The following is a 19,836-nucleotide window of genomic DNA, read 5'->3' on the forward strand; positions in this document are numbered from 1 at the left end:
GAAACCTAAAACACATGACACATAACACGGTAAGCACGAAGCTTAGTGAGTTCCCCAAAATACCACATACAACACATAAGCCACTTGAGGCTATAACTCGGTATGACCCTCCGGTCAATGTGTCTCAGCGGGACCAGGGTCCCGTAGCTCGTTGGACCCTCCGGTCCGGTCTAGCTCGTTGGACCCTCCGGTCCGGTCTAAATCATTGGACCCTGTGGTCCGGTCTGATCGAGGACCCTCTGGCCTCATGAGTCGTTGGACCCTCTGGTCCGGTCTATATTACACATAGCATACATATAACACAATGCACATAAATCTCAAACATACACATACACATAAGACCCTCCGGTCTGCACATAGATACCACTCTAGGTATTGTATAGTGAGAAGACTCACCTCGGGTAACTCGAATGATCTCGAACTCAAAACACCGATCTAGCCTCCGCCTAATCACATACATAAAATATCTCTACTTAATAAAAGATCTCAAAGGCTAGACTAATCCCTTCCTATACTCTCTCAGAAGGGTAAAAGACCATTCTACCCCTCCAATGGTCCAAAAGTCAATTTGTTGACTAAACCCTAAAAGTCAACATAAGTCAACCCTAAGGAGTACGCGGCGCGTATCAGACTCCTACGTTGGGCGTACTCGACCGCTATACTGATATCGGGCTGATTGAGCCCTACGCCCCGCGTACTGGGATTTACGCTCAGCGTACGTCCCATTTCACTATTATCTCACTTATGGTCTTAATCAGTTAAGACCTTGGCTCAAAATACAGATCTGGACCCCCCACAGCCTCCTAATCCATAAAGTCAAAGACTTTACGCCTTTGCATGGCTGTAATGGTCATCAACTTCCAAAACACACCACTTCCTTCACTAAAGAGCTCTTATCTCATGCATGGCTCACTCCTAACATCCGAGATTGGATTTGTATGGATCTATAACTCTTTATACACTGAATATGGACAGATCAAGGTCTTATGGAGCTCCTTTACTCATAAAGTCTCCACCTTTGGGACAAAAACCCTAGAAATGGTCCATAAAGCTCAAATCAAAAAGTTTGAGAAAGCTTTGAGCTTTTTACCTCCAAATGATGCTCCAACCTCAGAAAGTTCAGATCCAAAGCTTGCCTTCCAACTCTAGCTCCTTCAATGGCACCTCCCTCTCTTCAAAAGCACACAAGAACACTTTCAAGCTCAACCACACTCACACTAGCTCTAGAACGAGGGTTAGGGCCACTTAGGGTTTTGCTCTCTGGAAATGGTGGCTAAAAGTGAGGCCATAATGTTCCTTATATAGGGCTCACCCCCATAATTAGGGTTTCAATCTGAACCTAGTACGCCCAGCGTACCCTATGGTACGCCAAGCGTACTGGGTAGGCTCCGCGTCAAGAATACGCTCATGAGTACACGCGGCGTACTCTTCAGTACGCCCAACGTACTCAATTTCCACATAACCTTTTCCATGGGCTAAATATGACATCCTGAGGAAAGAAGAATGACCAATTAGATATACCTGATTTCGTGATGTTACACAACTGGTCCATGAGTCTCCCGCCTTCCTAAAATGCACCAACACCCAAAGTACCACAAGCCGAAGGAAATAAACAATCATGATCACTGGACTACAGACTATATCTGGAATGCTCCGGATATTACACCGATCTTGTCGACATTCCATCATTAGCTTGGAAACTCACGACCAACACCACAGGGGCCTAACGATACTCAACCTCATTCCATCGCCTTGCAGTAACCCAAACAACGTCCCTCTCAATGCTAACCGACCGTAACAATGACATACTCTTTTACCACACATAATTCCTTTCACAACACAAGCTGCTACCAACGTAAAATCCAACGAAACCATTGTTGCACACGACCCAAGAATGAGATAAATGGTCGTATTCTTGTTCCAATTTCAAGGCTATAACCCAATTAAGAACCATGCATATATTTCAAACAAAGTGCTCCATTATTATCTTGCCCAATCCACATACACCCCTCACGACAATATCTAATGGACTTACCACAATACACACCCTTAGAGAACCCATACCTTATCCAAAAAGGGGCGAAGTACCAGATTCCCTACGAAGTGATAAGCCTTGATCATTAATGGAAGACATCCTCACGAGCGATCGATACAAGATCCCATACCTTGGTTGAGACTAAACAGACCCCATCAATACGAACTATATCGATAAAACTTTGAAAGTTATCCATAAATTCTGCTAAGACTTTAGTCGGATCCATCCAAATACTATCCCTTCCAGCACGACATGCTAGGAAAGTTAGATTCCATGCATACCTCATGTCCCATCTGGAAAATTAAACAGCACTGACCCAAATTCTAGACTCCCGATAACCAAGAACATCGTCCAACTTGAGCCGAACTTGACGATAGGTCGATGAATCCGTTGAACTTCAACTGATACATCCCAAACTTTCGAAGAATCTCCGCTCTGATGATGTATGAAATGACCAATGATCGAGAACAAATTGACACTTAATCTAGTGAGCCAAACCCCACGCGGAGCTGAACATACCCGTTTCTGAATTAATTTACTGATTGAGATCTGCCCACTCTAGACTGTAAATAGTGATCCATACAACGAGCTCCTTGACCAACTACTTTCTGCTGAGAGACAACTCGTGTATCTCCTGAACACCTACATCCGATAGCCGCTTACTCTACACCCCTGACTTGACCCAATCTTGAACCGAAATCTCTCATACCCGCACTGTAAATCCCTATGAACCATTCTTCCAACACCACAAACTCGAACAAATTGATACTCCTCCAAGCAGAATACCTAGTTCTCCCCTACTTAGGGTTCGAACTACCACTCACTGACCCTCGCAATTGATCATAGCACCAAACCTGCTCAAACAATCCATCTCTACTATCACGTACACACCCTCATGGGGATAGGGATCAATTCAATCGAGTAAGGCACCCTGAAAATCTCCAATATGCAACCCTAACCCATCACAACCCATAGATGCTAACATAATAATTCTAACATGCTACTACACGAATGGTTATCCATTCAAAAATCAAACTGAGGATCAAAAATTCGCACCTGAGATTTCTTACGCTTCAACATTGACCTCCCGCAGGATGGCAGGCATTTGGGCTTGCACTCCCTCTGCTACCCATGTAGGACAGTCAGGTTTGAGATGACTCGGCTGGTGACTGTGGAAACACATCTGATCTTTCTTGCAGTCGCGAAAGACATGCCCTCTTTCACCGCACTTATAACATTTGAACTTGTGATCGACAAGCAAACTCGTGGGTTCCCCCACACTTCCTGCATATATCAAAGATCCATTGGCTTCCAACACCCAAGTTAGCAGCCTCAGTCTCCTCGTCCTTTGCTAAAAAATCCCCCCATCCTCTTTCCTAGTCGTGTCCCCTCAACAAGATCTCCCCCAACAGTCATCTGAACAGTACCTATCGTAGTCTGTAAGGCTGCAGTTCGTTCCTCGAACTTGGCAATTAACTACCAATTATCCGATCCACGATACCAGACAATTCTTCCTGCAATATTTTGCGAAACCTCAATGGTAATCATTTCCCGAATCTGATTAACAGTCAACCCCGACCTATCCTGGCCATCAACTTCAGGTCTCGAACCAGATCCCCTCACGAACACCATACTGAAAAGGAATCAAGAGCATCAGAATTTCCACAACATATATTGCTACAACCACATGACGGGACTACGTATCGGGGTTTGTGATTTCCTTGCGACGCGTATGCGTTCTGTGCTTTCAGTAGTACGGGCCCGTACCACCTTCCACACCTACCCGTATTTGTCTTAAGGATCATCACAACCACCCCAAAACCAATACAACAACTAGGATACGCATACATCCTATCCTCAATCTCTCGAGAGCAACTAATCCTTCCAAACTGGCCTGCTACATCCACACTCACTCATAATGATGCTCCCCAACACTTGCAAAAATACAACATGAGCACTACATACTCCCTAGGCTATCCTGGTACCCACATCTCACCCTGCCGCCAACTACCAAACAACCCCTATTAGTGCCAGTTAACTACTGCGTGAATACAATCATATGCAACATAAATTAAATAATCCTAGATTAAAAGACTCAACCCTACAACGGTTGGACTTAGACAAGAGTTGCACAATAGGACCAAACCCTTCACTCTAAGATTATTTAACCCATGCATCATGTGACTTAGTGTATTCAATTAATAGTTAATTCACACCTGAAAGAGTCATATAACAACGAGAAAGAAGACTCTATAGGAAATAGGGCATCATACATCAGAAAATTCTATCTTGCAATTCCTGAAAATCCCTATTCTAAAACTAGCATGTTGTTCTACCATAAACATAATAACAGATAACAGTGTGGTAATTTGGGGTCTACTTACTGGCTCTGGCTGATCGTACACATCATATCCTTACTTGATTATTATTATTATTATTATTATTATTATTATTATTATTATTAGACAAAATTGCAAAAATGGTCCCTGTGGTATGTATTTTTTTGGGGTTTTAGTCCAAACCATGACTTTTTTGGTTTCGTGGTCCTTTTGGGCTACTTTCATTGTAGAATTGGTCCCCGATAAACTTGAAAATACTACTTTGCCCTTTTAATTTGTTTTTTCCATTTACTTAAATATTTTTTTTTCTTTTATTTAATTATAAATGTTAAATCAAATCAAGAATGGGACCCACCTGCTCTCTCTCTCCCTCTGAAAAAAAAAACTCACTTCCCCACCCCTTCTTCTTCTTCTTCTTCTTCTTCTTCCTTACCTGCACCACCATTCTCGAACATTCTCTCTGTTTCTTCCTTACCTGCACCACCATTCTCCAACTCGTGATTTACAGACCCGTCTTAAACACACAAGAAAAAAAATTGAGACCTTCGTCCCTCGATTCGACTGATGAAACGGATTAAGGGGAAACGACCAATATACACAGAATGAGGGGATGGATGGCTTACCAGCGACGACAGCAGCAATGGCCGGCGGTGGCTGGAGGCTGTCGGCGGCAGCAGCAGCGAATGGCAGCGATTTGCGGTGGCGTGCGGAAGGGGGCTGCTCCGACGGCCTTCTGCTGCTTCGCTTCTGTTTTAATTGGATGGAGACACGAGTGGGGGAAGAGGGGGAACTCGGTGGTGGTCGGAATCAACAGTGGCGGTGGTTGTGGGTGGTTTTCTCGTCGGTAAAGGTGGTGGATGGCAGTTTCCGGCCTTCCTTGCAACAGAAATGGTGGTGGTGGTTGAGAGAGAGAGAGAGAGAGGGAATGTGGGCCCCTTCTTGATTTTATTTAACATTTATATTTAAATAAAAGAAAAAAATAATTAAGGAAATGGAAAAAACCAATTAAAAGGGCAAAGTTGTCTTTTCAAGTTTATCGGGAACCAGTTTTACAATGAAACTAGCCCAAAAGGACCACGAATCCAAAAAACCCATGGTTTGGACCAAAACCCCAAAAAAATGCATACCACAGAGACCATTTTTGCAATTTTGTCTTATTATTATTATTATTATTATTATTATTATTATTATTATTGTTATTATTATTACAACTATTAATAATAATAATAATAATAATAATAATAATAATAATAATAATAATAATGTTGTTGCTGCTGCTACTGTTGTTGTTGTTGTTGTTATTATTATTATTATTATTATTATTATTATTATTATTATTATTATTATTATTGTAACGTTTAGTTTCGGTATGAATTTATTTCTTTAATTTGCTGATTTTTCCTATTGAACTCGGCGAGTTGAAGACTTCAACTCGACGTGTTGAGTGGATTTTTGGTCGCGTGAATTGATGGACCAACTCACCGAGTTGGGGTGCCTCAACTCGACGATTTGGCGGCTGAGAAGGAAAACCTAATTTTTAGGGTGTTGCACCCTATTTAAAGGCCTTGAGTCTCTTGGCTGGCCTCCTTATCAGCCTCCTCTGTCCAGAAAACCCTAAAAGATTATATCATCGCCCTTGAGAGTGTGTGAGCTTGTAGGGGGCCTTAAGAGTTTATATTTTGCACACTTTTGGAGGATCCTTGAAGTTGAAGGTGCATAGCTTGGAGAGAAGACCTAGATCCAGAATCTCCCCACTCTTTTCAGTCATTTGGAGGTATAAAGTTTATACATTGTTTTGTTATTGTTTTGGATCTATTGTTTTGGGTCCTTATCTTGATTTTGGACTCATGGTTAAGTTGCCCAAGAAGTTGTGTATTCCAGTGGTTGTAATGTTAGATTTAGCCATGTTATGGCCTCATTTGGCTTAAAGTTGCAAACTTTACTAGATCTTAGGTCCCATTTATGCATTAAGTCCTTTATTGAACCCATTTTGAGTCTTAGGGTTCCTTTTAGCATGCGTGGACGTAAAGTTGGAAACTTTACATGATTTCTCAACCTTAGGGGACCAGATCTGCATATTGGGACTTTGTTTTGAGAGTTTAAGCTCTTAATGGGTCAAGCATCACTCCAATGAGTCTAGGGTTTGGGTTTGACTCAACTTGGATGGTTCGTAAGGGTAAAGTTGGAAATTTTGTCGTTCTAGACATCATTTTGAAGGAGATATGAGATTTGAAGCTCCTAGATTCGATGGAAATAGCTTAATGTATTAATCTGTTGGATTCCTGGCTAACTCGACGAGTTCATTAGGTGAACTCGGCAAGTTGATGTGAGTTTTCCCGATTTGTGCATTTTATGGAGAAACTCGACGAGTTGAAGGACAACTCGGCGAGTTGGGTCAAATCGGAACGTTGACTTTGACCTTTGACTTTAGTCTTTGGTTAAGTTTGACTTTTAAAGGGTTTTAGGGCATTTTGAGTTGTATTTAAGGAATTGTTTCTGTTTAGGGATTGAGTAGAGCTGATATTCGGAGCCGGGACCTAGTCAGCTCTCGTTTAGTATTTGAGGTGAGTCTTCTCATCACACTCATGGGTGGAAGGCACCAAGGTCGACCCATTATTGATTATGAAATGATACATATGGGAGTATGTAATTGTTTGTTATTGGATTTATATATGGAATTATGTGCAAACCATGGGAGGAGCCCATGGCATTTGGCAAGACCATGGGAGGAGCCCATGGCTTAGGGATACAAGACCATGGGGGTAGCCCATGACATTCCAATGAAGACCATGGTGGGAGTCCATGACAAACTTATGTGTATATATGTGTGCGTGGTATTATGTGATTATATGATTCATGTGTTTTGGGAAACTCACTAAGCTTGTGCTTACAGTTTTATTGATTATTTCAAGTACTTCTATTGATAAGGGCAAGGGCCCGGCGTGATGGCGCGGCGTGCATTCTCTAGTGTTTTCACATTTAGTTTTCGTACTCTGAAATTTAAAATAATATGACTATGTAATGAGATTTTATACTTCTAATGGTTGATGTTTATGAAATTAAAAGTTCAATTTTTTTTTGAAAAATTTGGGTGTTACAAGTTGGTATCAGAGCCTTGGTTTGAGGGATTCAGGCACACTTTTGGGTGTGTCAAAACTCAAACTGAGGAAATGGTAACAAATTGCTTTTAAAAAAGGAAACAAAGTTAAATTTCCTGAAAACGATTTTGTAAGAAAAAGGGGAGAATGCAATGCGCGTAATCGGCCGAGCTCAAGTAAGTGTTCCCAATGTTTTAGCCATGCTATAGTATATATGATTATTTAATGTTGTATGAATTATTTGCTAAGTGTATGCTTTCAAAGTTGTACATGTTTAGGATTGTATAACCCTATAATTAGGGAATCTGCCTTATTCCTGTTCTTTGTTTGGTTGTGGTTTAGGGTAGAAGCTTTATTTGACAGTCTATGTCATTCTCTTTGTGTATAACTTGAATTCATAGGGCAACCTGCTATGATTGATCTGAGTTTCTGGTTTGGTGAGGGTTGAGAATCCTAGAGCAGTCTGAGATCTGAGTTAGTGTTGTGTTTATGAGTCATGATTTGTGATTGGATGATTTAGGGATATCAGGTATGGCCTTAGGGAAGGTACAAGTAGGTGTGGAAGGTAGTATTGGGCCCGTACTACTGAAAGCACAGGACTCGTACCCGAATCAAAGACATACCTGATAATTCTTAGAAGTCCGGTGAGGAGGAATCTCTTTTGAATTCTTTATCTTGGTTATTTGTGATATTTTGAGTTGAGGATGGTGATGATCACGTGAGGTTCAGGTTCAGGATTAGGATCAGGTTCAGGCTCAGGTGCAGAGCCCATCGATGAGAGGCTGCGTGATCTTATAGCAGTCGAGGTTACTCGTGGCATCCTTGATGCTACCCTAGTGATTTTCGGTATCGTCAAGGAGGGCATCATGGAGATCATGGAGGAGCGGCTCAGGTCTTTCCGAGCCGAGATTGCTGCAGGCCAGATTGGGGCCTGAGTTCCCTCGTTCAGGGAGTTTAAGGCGTGTGGAGCACCTGAGTTCTTTGGGGTCAGGGATCCCACAACTAGTCGACACTGGGTGGCAGACATGGAGAATGCCCAACGTACGAGCTCTTGACCCGAGGCGTCAAAGGTGGGGTTTGCATCTTGTATGTTGAGGGATCGAGCATGAGATTGGTGGGAGGAGGTGACCCACGAGGTGGGATCCGCGGGTGTGGCTGAGATGTCTTGGGAGGAGTTTGTGAGGAGGTTTGATCGGGAGTTTGCACCGCCCATCGAGGTACAACGTTTGGTGAGAGAGTTTTAGGATTTGCAACAGACTACCGAGATTGTGGCAGAAATCACCGCCAAGTTCCGTGAGAGGGCATTATTCGTCCCGTAGTACGCTGCGGATGAGGAGATGAAGAAGACGAGGTATCATTCCATGTCGAGGGATGATATCCGTGATTTTGTGAGCTTTTCGGGATGCATGACCCTGAATGAGATGGTGGAGAAGGCCCGGGAGCGGGAATTTGAGTTAGAGCTCCGCACGAAGCGGAAGTGGGAGCAGGTTCAGGCAGCAATGGGTCAGGCCAAGAAGCCTAAGACCCCCGATCCTCCCAGCAGGGGCCAACAGGGTCGTGGCCGCTGTGCCAAGTGCGGTAAGCCGCACACTGGAGCCTACCGAGCAGCGGGCTCAACATGTTATGCGTGTGGCCAGCTGGGTCACATGAGTCGGAATTTCCCCAAGAAGGGCTTGATTTGTTTCCACTGCAACCAGACCGGTCATAAAAAGGCCGATTGTCCGAGGTTGTTTAGAGGAGGAGGAGTAGTGGCAGCACCTGCACCCTCCACGATGAGGATTACAGATGGCCGCCCGATCAAGGCGGAGGCTCCTGCGGTGAAGAGCCGTGCATTTTAGCTTACTACTGAGGAGGCTCGAGCAGCGCCTGACGTCGTGACTGGCATGTGATCTATTTCTCTTTCGTTTATTTTATTATTGTGCTTATGTTGTTATGATTTTATATAGGGACCTTTTTGGTCAATGGTTTGTCGGCTCAGATTCTTTTGATTCGGGGGCTACCCGATCTTTCGTATCTTTTGCGCTCATCAAGAAGTTTCGTGATGCTCTGGGGAATTTGGATTCCCCAATCGAGGTGGAGATGAGTGCTGCGAGGGTATTTCGCAAGAGTGTTCTGAATAAGTTTGGGGAGAGGTTTCCTATCGATTTGGTTCAGATTCTTTTGCGAGGATTGAAGGTGATCATCGGGATGGATTGGTTGGGGCCCAATGGGGCCATGATAGATTGCGAGCATCAGTTAGTGAGGGTTCGAACCCTAAGTGGGGGAGAATTGGTTATTCATGGAGAGAGAGCCTCGCATGGGCCAACTCTCTGTTCGGCTGCGAGGGCTAGGAGACTTCTTCATCAGGGTTGTACTAGGTTTTTGGCTTACGTTTCAGATACGAGGGTGGAAGCCATGCCAGATATGAGCATGGTACCGATTGTGAGAGACTTCCCTGATGTGTTTCCAGAGGAGTTACATGGGCTGCCTCCCGAGAGGCAAGTGGAGTTCCGTATTGATTTAGTCCCTGGTGCGGCTCCAATAGCTAAGGCATCGTATTGTCTAGCTCCGCCTGAGATGCATGAGTTGTCTACGTAGCTTCAGGAGCTACTAGACCGCAAATTCATTCGTCCGAGCAGTTCCACCTGGGGAGCACCGATTCTGTTTGTGAAAAAGAAGGACAGTTCGTACAGGATGTGTATTGATTATCGGGAGTTGAACAAGCTAACGGTGAAGAACCGTTATCTGCTTCCGAGGATTGATGATTTGTTCGATCAACTTCAGGGTGTCTCATGGTTTTCCAAGATTGATCTTCGGTCAGGGTATCATCAGATGAGGATCCGTGATGAAGACATACCAAAGACGACATTCAGAACTCGTTATGGTCATTACGAGTTTGTGGTGATGCCATTTAGGCTCACCAATGCTCCAGCAGCGTTCATGGATCTCATGAACCGGGTTTGCAGACCGATGTTGGATCAGTCTGTGATTGTTTTCATTAATGATATTTTGGTATATTCTAAGACCAAGGAGCAGCACGAGCAACATTTGAGAGAGGTGTTGGAGACCTTGAGGAGGGAGAGGCTTTATGCCAAATTCTCTAAATGTGAGTTTTAGTTGCGTGAGGTACAGTTTCTGGGGCACATCATCAACCAAGAGGGTATTTTGGTGGATCCCGCCAAGATTGAGGAGGTAATGCGTTGGGAGGTTCCAAAAAACGCATCCGAGATCAGGAGTTTCTTGGGATTAGCAGGGTATTACCAGAGATTCATTCAAGATTTCTCCAAAATTGTTGTTCCCTTGACCCGTTTGACCAAGTAGACAGTGACCTTTCGGTGGAGGCCTCGATTCTAGCTCTACCCGAGGGATTGGATGATTTTGTAGTGTACTGTGATGCTTCTATTTCAGGGTTAGGAGTTGTGCTGATGCAGAGGGGGTATGTGATCGCTTATGCCTCGAGGCAGCTGAAGCCTCATGAGGCGAATTACCCGACTCATGATTTGGAGTTAGGCACAATGGTTTTTGCCCTCAAGATTTGGACGCATTATCTCTATGGGGTACGATGTACCATCTACACCGATCACAAGAGTTTGAAGTATTTGATGGATCAACAGAATTTCAACATGCGTCAGAGGCGGTGGTTAGATGTGGTGAAAGATTATGACTGTGAGATCTTGTACCATCCCGGGAAGGCCAATGTGTTTGAGCCTTAAGACGGCAAGTGCCCTGATTCGAGATGTTTGTTTAAGGATGGCAGTGATTTCACCTTTATTGGATATGATTAAGGAGGCACCGGTGGAGGGTTTAAAAAGGGAGAACTGGAAGATTGAACGGATTCGGGGGCAAATTCTGTTGTTTGTTCGAGATAGTCGAGGGTTATTGACTCAGTGTGGTAGAGTTTGGGTTCCGACATCTGGAGGTGTGAGGCAAAGAATCTTGGAGGAGGCGCACAAGTCCAAATTCTCTATCCATCCGGGGGCCACAAAGATGTACCGAGACCTGAGATTGAGCTATTGGTGGCCCTGCATGAAGCGGGAGGTTGCGTGGTTTGTCGAGCGGTGTTTGACCTGCAAGAAGGTCAAGACCGAACATCAGAGGCCTCATGGCAAGATGCAACCGCTACCTGTTCCCATGTGGAAACGGGAAGAGATCACCATAGATTTTATCACGAAGCTACCTAGGATGGTGCGGGGTGTGGATTCCATTTGGATTATTGTGGACATGTTGACCAAGGGTACGCATTTTATACCGATTTCCGAGAGTATCTCCACCGAGAAATTAGCAGACATTTATGTGAGGGAGGTGGTGGTCAGGCACGAGGTGCCGGTACCTATGGTCTCGGACCGCGATGTTCGTTCCACCTCCAGATTCTGGAGGAAGTTTCATGAGGAGTTGGGTACTCAATTGCATTTCAGTACTTCTTACCACCCCCAGACCGATGGGCAGAGCAAGCGGACGGTCCAAATGCTCGATGATATGCTTCAGGCATGTGTATTAAATTTCGGGGAAAGTTGGGATACTTACCTCCCTCTAGCAGAGTTCTCATATAATAATAGTTATCATGCCAGTATCGATCGACCCCCGTTTGAGATGCTGTATGATCAAAGGTGTAGGACTCCAGTTTGTTGGGGGGAGGTTGGTCATCGAGTTGGGGGAAGCACTGAGGTGGTGCTTAAGACCACCGAGATGATTCAGTAGGTGTGTGACAGGTTGCGAGTCGCGCAGAGCCATCAGAAAAGGTATGCTGATCGGTGTCGTTCGGACCTCGAGTTTCTAGTGGGGGATTTTGTTTTGTTGAAGGTATCACCATGGAAGGATGTCATTCGGTTTCGAAAGGGGGGCAAGTTGGGGCCCCGATCCATTGGCCCGTTCTGGATTTCTGACGGAGTTGGCAGGGTTGCTTATCGATTGGATCTACCGGATGAACTCAGTCAGATCCACAACACTTTCCACGTGTCTCAGCTTCGGAAGTGTGTTGCTGATGAGGCTGTAGTCATTTCCTTGGGTAATATTTAGGTTGATGGAAGCCTTAATTATGTTGAAAAGCCCATTGCGATTTTGGACAGAAAAAAAGCTCTATAGAACATAGAAGTGAAGTTAGTAAAGGTGCAGTGGCAACATCGGAAAGGATCAGAATAGAAGTGGGAGCCCGAGAAGGAGATGAGGGAGCATTACCCGGGGTTGTTCGAGGCCGCGGACTTCGACGAAGAAGTCTAATTCAAGTGGGGGAGATTTGTAACACTTAGTTCTGGTATATATTTATTTCTTTAATTTGCTGAATTTTCATGTTGAACTCGGTGAGTTGAAGGCTTCAACTCGACGTGTTGAGTTGATTTTTGGCAGCGTGAATTAATGGACCAACTCGATGAGTTGGGGTGCCTCAACTCGATGAGTTGGCGGCTGGGAAGGAAACCCTAATTTTTAGGATGTTGCACCCTATTTAAAGGCCTTAAGTCTCTTGGTTGGCCTCCTTACTGTGACATCCCCAATTTTCAGAACCAAATAAAATAAAATAAAATGAATAAATGAAAAATTCTTTACGCTTTAAAAATCATAATATCTTTTATTGCGGAAATTACCAGTATATTAAAACAATTTGAGTACAAAATATTGTCTCAAAATAATACAACTCTAGGGATGTCATAAATGATACACAACATATGTTACAACGTAAAGATCAAACGGTCCTGGACACTATTGCATGTCTTCTCTTAGCATCATACTCGAATCTTTAGTACACTGCTACCTGTAATGCATATAAATTGAGCGGGTCAGGTTGGGAAACCTAGTGAGATACATAAGGTTTTCAATCCCATAATGTGATAATAATGTATATCTCAAACCTGCAAAACCACTATTATCACTAACACAGATATATCATATCTCTAAAACAATCTATCCCATCCCGTCGATCCTCACGTACTGATCTTATACAATGATCTTACGAGATCTAGCCTAAAGGATCAATATGAACAACAAACTGACGAAGCTGCTTCGGAAATTCCCTGGAAGCAAACGAGGATCAATAAAGACATCAAATGAGGGGAATGGAATAAGTTTCACCACGAACCTCCGTTCGTAAAAACTACAAGACAGTTAAGTCAGGGGTAGTTATCTAGATAACTGTGCCTAGCAGTGGTCTGACATCGTGAGGTATTTTACCCCCAGACTCACCATGTCCGGCATTGGACTTTGCCTAGCAGTGATATGACACCGTGAGGTATTTTACCCCCAGTTTCACCCTATCTGGCAATATAACACCAGATATATCGAGTAGTGGTCTATTACCGACACACTTTATTAGGCAGTCTACGAAGTTCCCTGAATTACTTCGTGAAAGGAAACGCTGACACACAAAGCTCATCAAAAGTATGGGGAAATACTAATAAAGTACTCCCGTACGCTCCCGTACTCCGACACATAATGATGTCAAAAGGACTTTGTACATGATAGTACTTCTGGCACATTATAGTACCCTGGTATGAGTAGGACTCGTACCCCAGAACATAATAACACCTGAGACACAAGTAACACCTGAGACACAGAGCTTTGAAAAAGACTTCGTACATAAAATGTACTTCTGTACGTAGGACGTACTCTACCGATCATCAATCTCAACACACATGTACTCTTAATAAGAGGCTACCCAATGTCCAAACTTAATTGAACTAAACATCCTTTTTTAAGTCTTATCCCATCACTAGGCAAAAATGCTTATAATCAATTTTCAATACCAACTCCGTTTAGGCAACACTAACTAGTGTATACTTAACACAGAGTTTTAGGTAATAATTTACTTTTTTTAGAAATAATACATCTATTATTATTATTATTATCACGTAATAATATCATATATATACATTTTAACACATATATAACAATAACTGGTTCGCACATCGTATATCATCAAATATATATCTAACACATATTTCAGGCAATAAACATATAATTGACATAAAAACTTTCAACAAATATTTAATATTTTAATTAATAGTTGTATTAAAATCATGTTCATAAAAGTAACTATGCACTCACCTGGCTAGTTAGTGAAGACTAACTATTGTCGTGGCCTGAACCTTAGCACTGCTTGCCAACTTATTATCTTGCTAAAATCTTATCTCGTTCTCTAAGCGTATTTTTGTAATTGGCATCGTAATACAACACTTTAGGCTATTTATAGTTGGCCGTGTTATGTCGACGTGCCGATTGATACGATTCTCCGATTTTCTTTATTTCAAGTGCGCTATACTATTTATTCTCTATAAAAATTATATATGAATCAATATACTTTTAAATATGGAGAAACGGATCCTATTTATATAAAAGTTTTTGTCACCGTTCAAAGTTTTTGTACGATCTTATGTTATCGTCATTTTTCAATATGGATGTGTAACTACCAAACTTTGACACATATCCTTTCTAATTAACAGATATACTCTATAATTAATAGATGGCTACGTGTACCTTCCTTTGTTATCCAAGTATCCTTTATAATTGGGTCTGATTTTGCCACTGATCGTTTTCATTCATCCACTCAAATTTTTATATATTGACATTAATACCCTTTAATTTAATTAATAAATAATTATTAGAGAGAGAAAGATCCAATTTCCAAACTGCGTACTGTGAATACTATTTTCTCATTCTCCTTTGTTGATACTTCTTCATCGGCACTGCTTCTTCACTCTCTAGCCACTGCGTCGTCCTTTCACTCTCAAATGGTCAAAGGGTAAGTGAACTTGAATACATCTCCTATTGCTTCTTCATCTCGCTCCAGCACCACTCATTGACCTAGAATTCTCGTCGGTATGCTCCAAAAATTGACGCTCTCCTCCAGTTGTTAATCCTAAAATCGATCGGTGTATGTGGCTGTTCCCTTTATTGATCGTTGTATGTGTGTGTTCATCTGTAATTCTTGTCGGTATGCTCCAATCGAAGGCCCCTCCTTGACCTAGAATACTCGTCGGTATGTCTCTGTAATTCTCGGTGTGTATTCATCTGCGATTACCGACCAATATCTATGTATCTTTGCGTGTTCATCTAAAGGTCATTCGATAGGTTGTTCTTTGATTATCAAAATTTCTTTTTTCAGCATCTAATTATTATTCTTAATTGATTTATTTAATGTTTTAACACTTTGTAGTTGTTCTTGTAAATATTGCTTTCTTTTTCACTATTGTGCATATGGACCGAATGATTTGTTGTGGTTATTTTGCAATGGTAAGTTACTGATGTTATGAACCTTTGAAAGACACAGTTTGCATATGGAAGTTATATTATGATGTATCTTTCAACTTGCAAGATGGATTGAATCGTTTGTTTGTTGTGGCTATTTCTTTGTTGTGATTCTTGATTAAATCGTTATATTATGATGTACTCTATCCACAAGGGCAAGTTACTTCACCATTGTTGATTCCTCAAGAAAGATGGAAACGAGAACATTAGAAGATGGCATAGAAGATGACCATTCAGAGAGAGAGAATGGTTATAATTGGCAAGAAGAAAGGACGTGGATATTCTATTAATTGCATCAAAGAGAAGGAAGTATCGAGTTTGCTTGGTGATAGATCATCAAATGACCGCACCATTCTGAGTGAAAGAAAATGAGGTGGAGGTATTTTTATACCTTAGGCTGACACGTCAAGCTCAGGTTTGTTTTGGGAAGAACAATCGGAGAACGGAGGAAAACAGGCCATTTATGGACGTGTGAGGGAGTGGTGATGTTGGCTTGTGGTTTTATGGCGAGAGATAGATATTCACGGTATTTTAGGGATATGATTACATTTAAATTTGATTTTTCTAATCTTTATTAAATGAAGGGCATAATAGACAATTTCATTTAAAAATATGTGGATCTATCAAAAAAAAAATCGTGGAAGTATCAATTCCCTTTATAATACTTTCTTTTCATTTCTTATCCACTCAGTATTGTTATGCATGCATATGGATACGTCGGTTTTATGTGATGACAGAATAACTTATAAACTCATACATAATTATTGTATATGATCAAATTTCTATATATGTTTTTCTTTCCTTTTGCAACGTTCATAATTTACTAGTTTAATACATCACTATAAAGATGTATAAATTAATTTAAACCAAAATGTTTACTTTACATATACTTTTTGATTAATATAATAAATATTAAACATATATCTTATTTAAATACATCATAAGTTATAACTTATTAAATATATGTTTATAAATTTCATGTCAATATAATATTAGATTGTATTTTACATCCGATAATCAATAACTAACGACATAAAATATATCTGGACAACTATTTTCGAAAAACGGGTGTAACAAAAACATTGTTTCACTATTTGGGTTCACCACTCACTGTATTTAAACCAAATACATCACATAATTTGAGATTTTAGGTCCGTTACAACTTTCGTTAAGATTATTATCTTAAATAATCTTTTTATTTTTAATATTTATTTTATCGGTTCAATGATAAATTTTATAATAAAATTATCTACAAATATTATATACTCATAATATTTGTTTACATAACGTGCATATATTAAATAGATATTTATATAGACGGTAACGCATATAACGAATAATTATCCTATTCGAGGATTTTAATTATTCAATAAAAAGAATATTTATTATTATTATCCTTCAATGTCTAGCCTAACTTGCGGGCGTTACAATTATCTCCTACTTAAGCTGATTTCGTCCTCGAAATCACAAACTCAGTGAATAAATGTGTAAGTCCCAAAATTTGCTTGATGTATCAATCAGATCCAATTGATGGTGCGGAATCCCAGTCAATTGGATGATGCAAGATCAAATGGAGAAGAAGGAGGAGAAGAAGAAGATGAACTTGATGAATCTTCAATGTTTATATGATTAGAATGATGTTCCAACACAAGATTCACACACACACACACACACACTCTCTCTTCTTCTCTCTAACTTTTTCTCTCTACAATATGATTATGAATGAATGCTCCTCTCAAGGCCTACACCCACTCCTCACCCCTTACTTCTATATGTATAGGGAACAGTGGCTGCAAACACGTTTACAGCCGTAAACGTGTTTACAACAGCAAATGAGTTTGTGGCCGCAAACACACTCAACCGCAAACACCACATGAACCGTAAACCCAAGGCTGTTTTCGGTTCTAGACCAAAAACTATTAAAGCCTAAAAAAGTAAAGTATAAACCATATTTTTAGACCCAACAATCCCCCCCTTGGTTTATAGCTTTCTTTTCTATTGACCCAACAAACTCCCCTTAAAAATGTAGCTGACTTTTCTTGCCAATCTTCATTTGGAGCTTGGCTTTAGCATTAATCTTCAATTTCTTCACAACTTCAAGATGAACAACTGAATCTTCTAGCTGAATGATTTCATCTTGAACGGATGGGCATTTCTTCAGAATTTGGCTTTGAACGCACGTTGGGTGAGGAGGATTCATGTAGAGATTCTTGAAAATTGGCGCTTTCAGCTTGAGAATCTTCAGAGAGAATAGAGAACGAAACTTCTGGATCACTTTAGCAGGTACATAGATAGCAGCAAATTGATTGAGGAGGTTTCAATGCAACTTGTCACATAATCTTCAAGTCAGCTTCACCTTGCTTCTGGTGTTGAAAAATTGTATGTTGAAAAATGATCTTCACTTCTAGTTCCTTTGAATGGATGTTCTTGAATGATCACCGTTGCGTCTTGAGAAGTAACCGTGACTAAAAAGTCCCTGTGGATCATAGAAAGAATCATAAAGACCCTTCTCACCACAGTTGTTCAAGGATGAATCCTTGGCTCAGAAAGAGACTTCTCGCAGTATCTGTGTGAACTCGGAGGAACGCACTGCGATTTGTTAAGTATCGGAGAACTACTCATGGCTAGTTTTGATGTTAGCCCTTGTATATCATTTATCATAGATCTCAATACAGTTATCAAGTTAACGAGTTAACTTGGCCCTTGGCGAGACGTTCAACGATACATGTTTCCCTGTTGGGTGAATCGCCCTGGTGCCGAGACAGTTCTTAGGTAAAGAAAGCTGACAAGACCAATCTGAAAATTTGTACCATTTCAGACTTTCAATTCCTTAGATACGACAGTTCTTAAAAAGAAACTGCATGACTGGCATTTTGTACAATGTCACACCAGGTATGAGCCATTATCCGTCAATTCATGGGTCAAATCTAGAACATTAAAAATGTTCACCGTCAATTCAGAATTAAATGGTTTTGGATTTTGGGTTTCACTTAGAGTCATGGTGACAACGACATCTAAGATCATAAACACAGACTTTTTGGCAACCGTCAGCCGAGTTGTTTTATACTCGAACCTCAAGGGGTACCGGTACGTGGAAATGATTTGATGGAGAAAATTTTAGATATGGTGAAGAATGGTTGGGTGTTTCACATTGGTCATGGTGAAAATGACCTTTGATCATTAACATTTGATGCGAAGACTCCTATTAAGACTGGTATATGTCTCAATATGGAAGAGTCTATCACTCTCATTTGAATTTTCCGTCAATTCCTTGTGAAAGTAGTGTGAAGTGAAATGACCGTCAATTCCTTTCCCATTTTCAGGTTTCTTCTCCTTGCTCAGAATATTTCGATACATTCTCCTTGAGTCTCATCTTCTCCTGAATTCACTTTTCAAGACAAATGAAAATTTTTGAGATATGTATAAAAAATAAAAGTAAACTTAGCACACTAAGAAATAAAAATAAAAGTAAAATACGCTAAAAAACACTATTTTTGGACTTTTGATTTTTCTGAAAAAGAAATAAAAACATAAATGAAAATATTTTTGTATTTTTGAAATTTTATAAATTTTTTTGTTTTGTTTTTTTTTTAATTCATTTGCATGATAAAGAGCTACCATTTCCATTGCATAAGAAAACATGAAACTTCTGCTTCTACTTCACTACTCCTGGAACAAATTATTAACAAAAAAAAAAGAAGAAATAAAAACATAAATGAAAATATTTTTGTATATTTGAAATTTTATAAATTTTTTTTGTTTTATTTATTTTTTTAATTTTCCCCCTAAATTTGTGCATATAAGAAAATATGAACAAATTTAACCAAAAACAAAAGTAACATACAAAATGTAAAACTTTTTGGGATCAAAGTTGTCAAGCAATTTAACTTGTCATTTATCACTAAATCTCATATCATTTCCCTAATGATTACCTACCAAAGAAAGACACATTTTTTTTTAATTTTTTTGTATTTTGATTTCTCCCCCACCAATTTAGCATAGGGAAGAAATAAAATAAATGCGCAAAATTAAAAGAAATTTGTCTTTGAAACGAATCATTTTAAGAAAAAATCAGGAGTATCGAAAGAACTCAAACCGAAAGTCAGCAATTGAAGACGCAAGCAGCAGCAAATTCAGCCTTAGCTGTGTT

The 19,836-nt window shown here is 40.6% G+C and overlaps 1 long non-coding RNA gene across 1 annotated transcript; it reads left to right on the top strand.

The window, feature by feature from the left end:
* The first annotated feature begins 15,045 nt into the window (after positions 1–15,045).
* Positions 15,046–16,372, top strand: LOC145115987 (uncharacterized). Its single transcript, XR_013711809.1, has 2 exons — positions 15,046–15,417; positions 15,841–16,372. It is a non-coding gene; the product is annotated as an uncharacterized LOC145115987 (long non-coding RNA).
* Positions 16,373–19,836: the final 3,464 nt, after the last annotated feature.

This window comes from Lactuca virosa, chromosome 5 (assembly GCF_052849685.1).
Source record: "Lactuca virosa cultivar CGN04683 chromosome 5, Lactuca_virosa_CGN04683_v6, whole genome shotgun sequence".
NCBI lineage: Eukaryota > Viridiplantae > Streptophyta > Magnoliopsida > Asterales > Asteraceae > Lactuca > Lactuca virosa.